Source organism: Oncorhynchus keta, chromosome 25 (genome assembly GCF_023373465.1).
Source record: "Oncorhynchus keta strain PuntledgeMale-10-30-2019 chromosome 25, Oket_V2, whole genome shotgun sequence".
NCBI classification, from domain to species: domain Eukaryota; kingdom Metazoa; phylum Chordata; class Actinopteri; order Salmoniformes; family Salmonidae; genus Oncorhynchus; species Oncorhynchus keta.
The window spans coordinates 29,178,587-29,190,836 of record NC_068445.1 but is presented as its reverse complement, the minus strand read 5'-3'; positions in this window follow the sequence as shown (position 1 = coordinate 29,190,836).

Below are 12,250 nucleotides of genomic sequence, written 5' to 3'. Positions count from 1 at the left end.
CAAATACTAATTGGGGTCAGGGCTTTGTGATGGCCACTCCAATACCTTGACTTTGTTGTCATTTCACCATTTTGCCACAACTTTGGAAGGTATGCTTGGAGTCATTGTCCATTTGGAAGACCCATTTGCGACCAAGCTTTAACTTCCTGACTGATGTCTTGAGATGTTGCTTCAATATATCCACATAATTTTCCTACCTCATGATGCTATCTATTTTGTGAAGTGCACCAGTCCCTCCTGCAGCAAAGCACCCCCACAACATGATGCTGCCATCACCGTGCTTCACGTTTGGGATGGTGTTCTTCAGGTTGTAAGCCTCCCCCTTTCTCCTCCAAACATAACGATGGTCATTATGGCCAAACAGTTCTTTTTTTGTTTCATCAGACCAGAGGACATTTCTCCAATTTGTTTTATCTTTGTCCCCATGTGCAGTTGCAAACCGTAGTCTGACTTTTTTTTTATGGCGGTTTTGGAGCAGTGGCTTCTTCCTTGCTGAGAGGCCTTTCAGGTTATGTCGATATTTTATGACTCATTTTACTGTGGATATAGATACTTTTGTACCTGTTTCCTCCAGCATCTTCACAAGGTCCTTTGTTGTTGTTCTGGGATTGATTTGCACTTTTTGCACCAAAGTATGTTCATCTCCAGGAGACAGAACACGTCCCCTTCCTGAGTGATATGACGGCTGCGTGGTCCCATGGTGTTTAGAATATTGTTTGTACAGATGAACGTGGTACCTTCAGGCGTTTGGAAATTGCTCCCAAGGATGAACCAGACTTGTGGAGGTCTACAAATTGTTTTCTGAGGTCTTGGCTGATTTCTTTTGATTTTCCCAAGATCTCAAGCAAAGAGGCACTGTTTGAAGGTAGGCTTTGAAATACATCCACAGGTACACAACCAATTGACTCAAATTATGTCAATTAGCAGCTTCAGAAGCTTCTAAAGCCATGACATAATTTTCTGGAATTTTCCAAGCTGTTTAAAGACACGGTCAACTTAGTGTATGTAAACTTCTGACCCACTGGAATTGTGATACAGTGAATTATAAGTGAAATAATTTGTCTGTAAACAATTGTAGATGTAGGAAAGTAGATGTCCTAACCGACTTGACAAAACTATTATTTGTTAACAAGAAATGTGTGGAGTGGTTGAAAAACAGGTTTTAATGACTCCAACCTAAGGGTATGTAATCTTCCGACTTCAACTGTATGTGAATTGAGTTTGTTTGTATATGCCAACTCTTCCTGAGACACCCTCAGAGAGTGGGGTCACAGCCAGCCATTTTAAATGGCAACCTTGAAGCAATTACGATTAAGTGCCTTGCTCTAAGGGAAAATAGACACATTTTTCACCTTGTCAACTCTAGGATTCGAACTAGCGGCCTTTGGGTTACTGGCCCATTCTACCTGCCGCCCAGTAAGCTTTTGGTGTTCTTTTCTTGCAGTTGAACAACCCCTTTTTACAGTCACGAACTGTAAAAGGAATAGGTTAATACAGGCTGCATTTGGGTCCAGGCGTAGAATTCTTGGAATGGAGTAAATTTGGCAGATCATTCATATTAATTTCACAACTTTTGACCAACTCAGGCCTCCAAGGCACTTTCTTTTCTGGACTTGTAATAGTTTTAAATGTTTCGTTGTTGTTCTCAGAAGCATCTAATCATGCCTTTAAACTTCTGCATTTGCTCAAGCAGACAGCAACGAATGACCCTCTGTTAAAACACGGGAGGTGTTTCTCTCAAACGTGAGGCTAGCATTTGAGATGGTTCACAGCGAGAAGGGGGATGTTGAAGCAAACTCACTGCACCAACTGCCATGTGTTTTTGAGTAATAGCCGTTCAGTTTAAGAGTATGATGTCATGGTAGGTTTGCTGTTCCAGTAACTATATTCCTTCATTCCATTCTGTTTCTGCTCTCTCACATGATAGGATTCCCGACATACATGAAAGATTGTTACATTGCCATGTCATTTACAGGGAAGAAAATATTAGCAGTAAAAATATAAAACATTAGGTCAGTTTAAGCTACACACTCCACCATTCCAGTTGAAGTTAAAATGGTTGGCTCTGAAGAATCTGTATCCTCATGAAGTAAAACATTAGCACTGTGAAGTTTGATTAATTTATAGAACTCCTATTTGTCAGCTTTCAACATGAAGTTACCTGTAACAAACTCTCAGTGATTATTTTCCTCACTGTCACCGAGCACTGGGCAAGGCAAATGCAAATAAGCACCTCTGAGTAAAGTGCGGTGATGCCAATGTCAACCCAGTCATTTTATTTTTGGAAGCTCTTCTATATTTGTCACCAGTGTGACCAACCACCCCCAAAATTCCAGACGGACTTGTTCAAATATTTGGGTAAAAATACCAGACGGAATAATTTGTCAGTGAAAAGTGCGTCAAACCTGTCTAAACTACAGCAATGAAAATCTGAATAATTCCTTTGCAGCTGCAGTGTCAGATGGCATGTTGTTGATGGGAGATTCTATTGATGTAATTGTGTGCAAATGTAATAGCCTGGTCCCAGATCTGTTTACGCAATTTTTTTTATTCCTCTGGATGCCAGTCTATTTCTTCTCCATTGTCACTCCTTGTCACTCCTTGTCATGTGTTTGGCATGACAATTCAATTAGGAGTTTGCAAGAGAGCAGAAACAGACTGGTATCCAGGCTTCAAATGTAAACATTGCTGCAGCCAATGTGACTCAAGACCTAGGCTTGAGTCTAGCACACCTGAGTGTGTATTGTCTTCAATGACCACTGATCTGAAAAGGACTGGGTATGTTGTGGCAATGTAGGCAAAACTCAATTCTGATAGCTGTAGCATATTACATAGCAGGTGATAGAATTCAAGGATCACTTTTGTATTGTGGAATCTGAAATCTTTTATTTTTCAAAAAGTAATGTATTCCAAGTAGGCATGTTCATTTTACACACTAGATAAAATAATTTCTTCACATTTTGCAATATGACTTTTTGTGTTCAGGGACACAGCAGACACTTTGACCACACCACGCCTTACATACAGCCAGTTATTTGAGATGACATTAGACCATGCAGCCCACATGAAGTTGATGAATGCAGCTAGATGTAGAAGACATGTTTATAATCTCCTATAAGTCTTCTATGTTTTGTCCAGAGAGCACAGTAGCCACATGAGGAAATTCATTACTTTCAAGCAGCCTACCCCATGTTGACATCATAAAGTTCAGTTATTGCTCTAATGTGTTCCGCAGCTTTGCATGTCAACAATTTTAAGGGAATTTCCTAAACAATCTTCCAACAGAGAAACCACCAACAGCTGTTGCATAATGGGGTGAGCAGAGCCATCTTACATCTTTATTGATACTAAACGTAATACTCGTACTAAAAGTGAAGATAAAAAAGGGCATTTTTATGGGAGTAGTTCGATGTGCAGTCTCATTCATCCGTAACTTACTTTGCATATATTTCCTGTTTCCATAAATTAGTGCTGATTTAGATCCATGTATGTGTCTCACATTGCACCCTATTACATATTTAGTGCACTACTTTTAACCAGGGAGGCTGTGTACTAAATAGAGAATAGGATGCAATTTGGGACGCATCCCATGTTTTCTCTTGTTTCAGTTTTCTATCCCTGAGAGGTAGCTACACTGAGAGGTCTACTTCTCCTCACATCACATCTGCAGGGCTGCTCTGTTCTGCACAGTGATTAGTCTCCATGTCTCCTCTACCTTCGCCTTCCAAAACAGCTTTGAACTCCAGCCGCCTGGTTGCTTTGTTATCTTGATATATTTATGAAAAAAAAGACAGCTTTATAGTTTTTTCCATCTGAAATGAACATTCAGCACATTACATTATTATTATTATATGTACTTTTCCATCTTGGCTGCATCTCTTTGTAACAGGACAAAGTTATAGGTGGTCTTTAAAAACATTAACAGAATCAGTAGCTGTAATCATGAAAGGGCATGATGTTGAATTGCCATAGGCAGCAGTGAAGAGTGCCAATGACACAGAGATGATTCGCAGGTACCACAAATGAAAAATGACCTTACTGTATGTAGGCTATACCATAGCCAAGTCATAAACTACATGCAGGCTATACCATAGGCCAGTCATGAACTATATGTAGCTATACCATAGACCAGTCATGAACTATATGTAGCTATACCATAGACCAGTCATGAACTATATGTAGGCTATACAATAGACCAGTCATGAACTATATGTAGGCTATACAATAGACCAGTCATGAACTATATGTAGGCTATACAATAGACCAGTCATGAACTATATGTAGGCTATACAATAGACCAGTCATGAACTATATGTAGGCTATACAATAGACCAGTCATGAACTATATGTAGGCTATACAATAGACCAGTCATGAACTATATGTAGGCTATACAATAGACCAGTCATGAACTATATGTAGGCCATATCATAGACCACTCGTGAAATTAAGTTTAAATTCAAAACACTTCACCATTTCATCACAAATGTATACTTCAACTTGAAATGTTGCCCTGTACATTACTGTAGCGTAGTTTATGGTCAAATTGATCATTGACTTCATCTTATTTGGATTATTTCCTGTTATATGTCAATTCTGATTATACATTATTTCAGAAAGTTAACATTCACTAGTATGTCTTTGTGTGTTATTATCAGTGTTGGGGAGTAGTGAACTAGATGTAATTCTACTAGTAGTTTAACTACATTCTACAGTAGCTTGGTGGTAGTTGAGCAACATTCATATCTCAGTAGTGTTTTCGCTAGATAATTACCCGTTTAGCAATGTGGTCTAGCTAACTACTGAAACTACAAGCTGCTTTTATGGCAAAATAACATTTGGTTGAAGAAGGCATCAGACCTGTCTAATTCTCACTTGATACATGTGTTTAATAGGCTATATTATACATTCTGTTAACATATGACACCAAAGTGATTTATTATAACCATTTGTAATCTGTTGGCAGATTCGCACGGACAAAAATGATGTACACTACAGTTCAAACATTTGGAATCACTTAGAAATGTCCTTGTTTTTGAAGAAAAGCACATTTTCTGTTCATTAAAATAACATCAAATTGATCAGAAATACAGTGTAGACATTGTTAATGTTGTCAATGACAATTGTAGCTGGAAACAGCTGATTTTTTATGGAATATCTACATAGGCGTTGCGGTATCCCAGGAGGTCTACCCCGGGGGATGGTAATAGAGGGGAGGTACGTGAGGCAACGTTGGCTCCCTCTGCTGGGAATACGGGAGCTGGGCACACCAACATTGACAGCTCTAAGTGGAGGTAATTAGAGGAAAGTGCCAACCAGACGTGGAGGCCAAAAGAAAGGAGCACGGGGGCACACCGCAAGGGAGAATGGGGAGAGACCGACACCAAGCGAAAGGAGAGAAGAAGGACCGAGCCAAACCTCAGTGATTTTTCTTAGTAAAGTTGTTTTTGCGGACTAAAGCCTCCCTAGCTCTGTGTCAAACTCTGTACGCTCAACCCAACACCCCACGGTTTACCACAGCGTACAGAGGCCCGTTTTCACCAACCATCGCTCCTGTGTTTCAAAGGCACGTTGTGTTAGCTAATCCAAGTTTATAATTTTAAAAGGCTTATTGATCATTAGAAAACCCTTTTTGTATTTATGTTAGCACAGCTGAAAACTGTTGTCCTGATTAAAGAAGCACTACAACTGGCCTTCTTTAGACTCGTTGAGTATCTGGAGCATCAGCATTTGTGGGAGGCAAATACAGGCTCAAAATGGCCAGAAACAAACAACTTTCTTCTGAAACTTGTCAGTCTATTCTTGTTCTGAGAAATGAAGGCTATTCCATGTGAGAAATTGCCAAGAAACTGAAGATCTCATACACCGCTGTGTTCTACTCCCTTCACAGAACAGCGCAAACTGTCTCGAACCAGAATAGAAAGAGGAGTGGGAGGCCCCGGTGCACCATTGTGCCTCACAAGTCCTCAACTGACAGCTTCATTAAATAGTACCAGCAAAACACCAGTCTCAACTTCAACAGTGAAGAGGCGATTCTGGGATGCTGGCCTTCTAAGCAGAGTTCCTCTGTCCAGTGTTTGTGTTCTTTTGCCCATCTTAATCTTGTTTTTTTATTGGCCAGTCTGAGATATGGCCTTTTCCCTGTAGATGTTGAGACTGGTGTTTTGCGGGTACTATTTAATTAAGCTGACAGTTGAGGACTGATTTATGACATCAACAATGTCTACACTGTATTTCTGATCAATTTGATGTTATTTTAATGGACAAAAAATGTGCTTTTCTTTCAAAAACAAGGACATTTGTGACTCCAAACTTTTGAACGGTAGTGTATGTGATGTTTTGTGCCTGTGCTCGTGCTCATAATTACATTTCAGATTTATGTATGATAGTTTTTCACAAAGTAGTTTGGATGTAGTGAACTACTTTTTCAAAATAACTTTAGTTAAACTATATTTAAGGATAGCTTTAATGTAACTTTTCTTCCAGTGTGAAGTAATTGGTAGCTTGGTGAACTATCATTTCAGAGTAGCTTCCCCAACACTGGTTATTATACCATGTAGTTCAATTTATGAGTAAATAATACACAGTACATTTTCTCTCTAAATTCTATTCTCAGCCTGGGGGGTGGTGGGCTCCACAAGAGGAACATGCACGTTTTGATCATTTACAACATGACACTTTTCCCCATGCCAGATGGAGCAGGGAAGTGAAACAGTTAGCTTTCTAGAAATACACCATAAACATTACATATGGTAATGGATTGTTTAGTGTGTGAGAGGAAATTAGAATGGTAGCTTAGCCCTTACGTAAACAATTATTTTAGCTCCCTCTAACATATATTGACTGTCTGCATGGCTTGGTTGGTTGAATAACCTAGCATGTTGGAGAAATTGGTGTCATAGTTTGAGTGAATGTCTGTGTAATCAAAAAGAATGGGCTAACGTGTAGTTTGAGGTATGAGCATCTATCAACAGATATCACTGTAATAAATTGTTCTGTTGTTTAACCTTTTGTGCTTTGCTTAATAGTTTAATCTAGAATCATGGCTCAGGCAAAGCTGATATAACAATTGCCTCCCAGAATGCTATCTGCGATGGGAATATCGAGCCTGAGAACATCTCTCCGATATCCAGATGCTTTGTTAGCAATATGTCAGTTGATTCTACACTTCCTGGTTCTTCTGATTTAAGAAAACAAGAAATCACGAAAAATTACAAAAACGCACGTAAATTAAATGTCAGAATGATATTTAATTGGGAGAATATTCCAACACGCTTAAAATAAAAATCCCTTGAGGCCTCTTTCCCCTTCTCTCTCTCTCTCTCTCTCTCTCTCTCTCTCTCTCTCTCTCACACACACACACACACACACACACACACACACACACACACACACACACACACACACACACACACACACACACACACACACACACACACACACACACACTCACACTCACACTCACACTCACACTCACACTCACTCTCTCTCTCTCTCTCTCACAGTTAGAGTTATTTAGAACTGTTTAGCATTCGTCTGCTTTTATAGTAAGGGCAGCAGGTAGCCTAGTAGTTAGAGCGTTGGGCCAGTAACTGAAAGGTTGGTGGATCGAATCCCTGAGCTGCCATGGTCAAAATCTGTCATTCTGCCCCTGAACAAGGTAGTTAACCCACTGTTACTAGGTCGTTATTGCAAAGAATAATTTGTTCTTAACAGACTTGCCTAGTTAAATAAAGATGAAATAAATAAATCAAAATAGTGGTCCTGCTTTATGAATATGGCTGTGAAGTGGCAGATCAGTCCCATGGTCATAACAATATGTTTTACAGTGTGTGTGTGTTCTCTACGTACAGTTACTATGTATAGGTCTATGAAGGGATGTTGCTAAGCACAAGGGATGTGTCCAAAATATAGGGTGCGATTTGGGACACAATCAAAGTCTCCGTCAGCCATTGGTGTAGCACCTGGTTGTGACTCGTAATGATTTACAATGTGCTGAAGATCTGCCCGGAGCTCTCACTTACAAAGCAATTAGACTCACCAGTCCACTACTTTTGACTTTTGACCATAGGGCTTTGGTCAAAAGTAGTGCACTATATAGGGAATAGGGTGCGATTTGGGACACAGAAAGTCTCCGTCAGCCATTGGTGTAGCACCTGGCTGTGATTCATAGTGATTTACAATGTGCTGAAGATCTGCCAAGAGCTCTCATATACAAAGCAATTAGACTTATATTGCTTGTTATTCTGAATCCATTTAGTTAGCTTAGTTCAAACAAGTTCAGAAAAAAAGAGTCCCAGACCCCCTCATTCATTCATGAGTAGGCTAGTTTGTGTCAAATTATCTATAAAATAGATAGTGTCCAAGGATCTTTTAATGTCATGCTTCTCTGAATGACAAGAAATGTTCCGATGTAATACATGCCCAGTACTGTAGACCTAATAATTTACATGTTCATTACCATATGTTTTAGTATGCTCCCTTTTAAATGGGGTTGAATATTAGCAGGAACCCTTGAGGAACATAAATAGCCCTCTTTTGCTACAAATATATCCTGTCCCATGATGTAAACCCCATTATGATCTCAGTTACAATAAAAATAGAGGAATGTCTGCCTGAACCTTTGTAGGTACCCCACTCCCAGGGGGTCGCTGTAGACTGGGGGACAATCCCAAGTGTGTCTAGAAAAAAGCCTGCTCATATTTCAGCCTGCTGAATGGAAGATTGAACTCTTATTTGTCCAAGCCTGCAGGCTGCATAATGAACTACATCATGTTTCTGTTAGAAGAGCAGTGCCAGGTAATAGATCAGCTGTGTCAGCAAAACATTGAAGACATTTGGAGGGTAGGGTAGGAGTCAGAACAGTACTGCTGTGATCCTAACACATACGCGTATGGATCTTGTGTCCCCTCGGAGCAGAGTACTAAACCTCTCTGTAACAGAAAGCCACAGGAGGAATATTCGACCTGACAGATGAGAAATAACTTGCCGCCTTCAGGTAATCTTGAGTTCCCTCCCACAAATTAATGGACGGGACAATTATGACAAATAATCACTAGTAATTCCTGTCTTTCATCCCTCTCTTTCTGCCCCCCCCCCCTCTCTTTCTCAGGGATAATTCCTCATTGTAATGGTCAGTAGAAGAATTAGGAAACACTATCTTGCAGAAACTTGAGGCCTGTGTTTATGGAATGGATACTCAGTGCCAGTAAAAGAATGTTAAACTGTATAAATAAAATGGACAAAGAGGGACACTGAACTGATGGTCATTCAGTTATCGTTGCCCAAGCAGTCAACAGGATCCAGTTAGTTCTTAAATCCTTATATGGAGCTAATGTGTGGCTTCAGATCTCCCTCTGTTGGTAGCTATAGGCCATTATTACTGGGAGAGTTTCATTATTTTACTGTATAAAGGGAAAGGGGGATACCTAGTCAGTTGTACAACTGAATGTATTCAACTGAAATGAGAATCAGAGAATCAGAGAGGTGTGGGGGGCTGCCTTAATCTGAAATGTGAATCAGAGAATCAGAGAGGTGTGGGGGGCTGCCTTAATCTGAAATGTGAATCAGAGAATCAGAGAGGTGTGGGGGGCTGTGAATCAGAGAATCAGAGAGGTGTGGGGGGCTGCCTTAATCTGAAATGTGAATCAGAGAATCAGAGAGGTGTGGAGGGCTGCCTTAACCTGAAATGTGAATCAGAGAATCAGAGAGGTGTGGAGGGCTGCCTTAACCTGAAATGTGAATCAGAGAATCAGAGAGGTGTGGGGGGTTGCCTTAATCTGAAATGTGAATTAGAGAATTAGAGAGGTGTGGGGGGCTGCCTTAATCTGAAATGTGAATCAGAGAATCAGAGAGGTGTGGAGGGCTGCCTTAACCTGAAATGTGAATCAGAGAATCAGAGAGGTGTGGGGGCTGCCTTAATCTGAAATGTGAATCAGAGAATCAGAGAGGTGTGGAGGGCTGCCTTAACCTGAAATGTGAATCAGAGAATCAGAGAGGTGTGGGGACTGCCTTAATCTGAAATGTGAATCAGAGAATCAGAGAGGTGTGGGGGGCTGCCTTAATCTGAAATGTGAATCAGAGAATCAGAGGGGTGTGGGGGGCTGCCTTAACCTGAAATGTGAATCAGAGAATCAGAGAGGTGTGGGGGGCTGCCTTAATCTGAAATGTGAATTAGAGAATCAGAGAGGTGTGGAGGGCTGCCTTAACCTGAAATGTGAATCAGAGAATCAGAGAGGTGTGGGGACTGCCTTAATCTGAAATGTGAATCAGAGAATCAGAGAGGTGTGGGGGCTGCCTTAATCTGAAATGTGAATTAGAGAATCAGAGAGGTGTGGGGGCTGCCTTAACCTGAAATGTGAATCAGAGAATCAGAGAGGTGTGGGGGCTGCCTTAACCTGAAATGTGAATCAGAGAATCAGAGAGGTGTGGGGGCTGCCTTAATCTGAAATGTGAATTAGAGAATTAGAGAGGTGTGGGGGCTGCCTTAATCTGAAATGTGAATCAGAGAATCAGGAGGTGTGGGGGCTGCCTTAACCTGAAATGTGAATCAGAGAATCAGAGAGGTGTGGGGGCTGCCTTAATCTGAAATGTGAATCAGAGAATCAGAGAGGTGTGGGGGCTGCCTTAATCTGAAATGTGAATCAGAGAATCAGAGAGGTGTGGAGGGCTGCCTTAACCTGAAATGTGAATCAGAGAATCAGAGAGGTGTGGAGGGCTGCCTTAATCTGAAATGTGAATCAGAGAATCAGAGAGGTGTGGGGGCTGCCTTAATCTGAAATGTGAATCAGAGAATCAGAGAGGTGTGGGGGGCTGCCTTAATCTGAAATGTGAATCAGAGAATCAGAGAGGTGTGGAGGGCTGCCTTAATCTGAAATGTGAATCAGAGAATCAGAGAGGTGTGGGGGGCTGCCTTAATCTGAAATGTGAATCAGAGAATCAGAGAGGTGTGGGGGGCTGCCTTAACCTGAAATGTGAATCAGAGAATCAGAGAGGTGTGGGGGCTGCCTTAATCTGAAATGTGAATCAGAGAATCAGAGAGGTGTGGGGGCTGCCTTAACCTGAAATGTGAATCAGAGAATCAGAGAGGTGTGGGGGCTCCCTTAACCTGAAATGTGAATCAGAGAATCAGAGAGGTGTGGGGGGCTGCCTTAATCTGAAATGTGAATCAGAGAATCAGAGAGGTGTGGAGGGCTGCCTTAACCTGAAATGTGAATCAGAGAATCAGAGAGGTGTGGAGGGCTCCCTTAACCTGAAATGTGAATCAGAGAATCAGAGAGGTGTGGGGGCTGCCTTAATCTGAAATGTGAATCAGAGAATCAGAGGGGTGTGGGGGGCTGCCTTAACCTGAAATGTGAATCAGAGAATCAGAGAGGTGTGGAGGGCTGCCTTAACCTGAAATGTGAATCAGAGAATCAGAGAGGTGTGGAGGGCTGCCTTAACCTGAAATGTGAATCAGAGAATCAGAGGGGTGTGGGGGCTGCCTTAATCTGAAATGTGAATCAGAGAATCAGAGAGGTGTGGAGGGCTGCCTTAATCTGAAATGTGAATCAGAGAATCAGAGAGGTGTGGGGGGCTGCCTTAATCTGAAATGTGAATCAGAGAATCAGAGAGGTGTGGAGGGCTGCCTTAATCTGAAATGTGAATCAGAGAATCAGAGAGGGCTGCCTTAATCTGAAATGTGAATCAGAGAATCAGAGGGGTGTGGGGGGCTGCCTTAACCTGAAATGTGAATCAGAGAATCAGAGAGGTGTGGGGGGCTGCCTTAATCTGAAATGTGAATCAGAGAATCAGAGAGGTGTGGAGGGCTGCCTTAACCTGAAATGTGAATCAGAGAATCAGAGAGGTGTGGAGGGCTCCCTTAACCTGAAATGTGAATCAGAGAATCAGAGAGGTGTGGGGGCTGCCTTAATCTGAAATGTGAATCAGAGAATCAGAGAGGTGTGGAGGGCTGCCTTAACCTGAAATGTGAATCAGAGAATCAGAGAGGTGTGGAGGGCTGCCTTAACCTGAAATGTGAATCAGAGAATCAGAGAGGTGTGGAGGGCTGCCTTAATCTGAAATGTGAATCAGAGAATCAGAGAGGTGTGGAGGGCTGCCTTAACCTGAAATGTGAATCAGAGAATCAGAGAGGTGTGGAGGGCTGCCTTAACCTGAAATGTGAATAAGAGAATCAGAGAGGTGTGGAGGGCTGCCTTAACCTGACATGTGAATCAGAGAATCAGAGAGGTGTGGAGGGCTGCCTTAATCTGA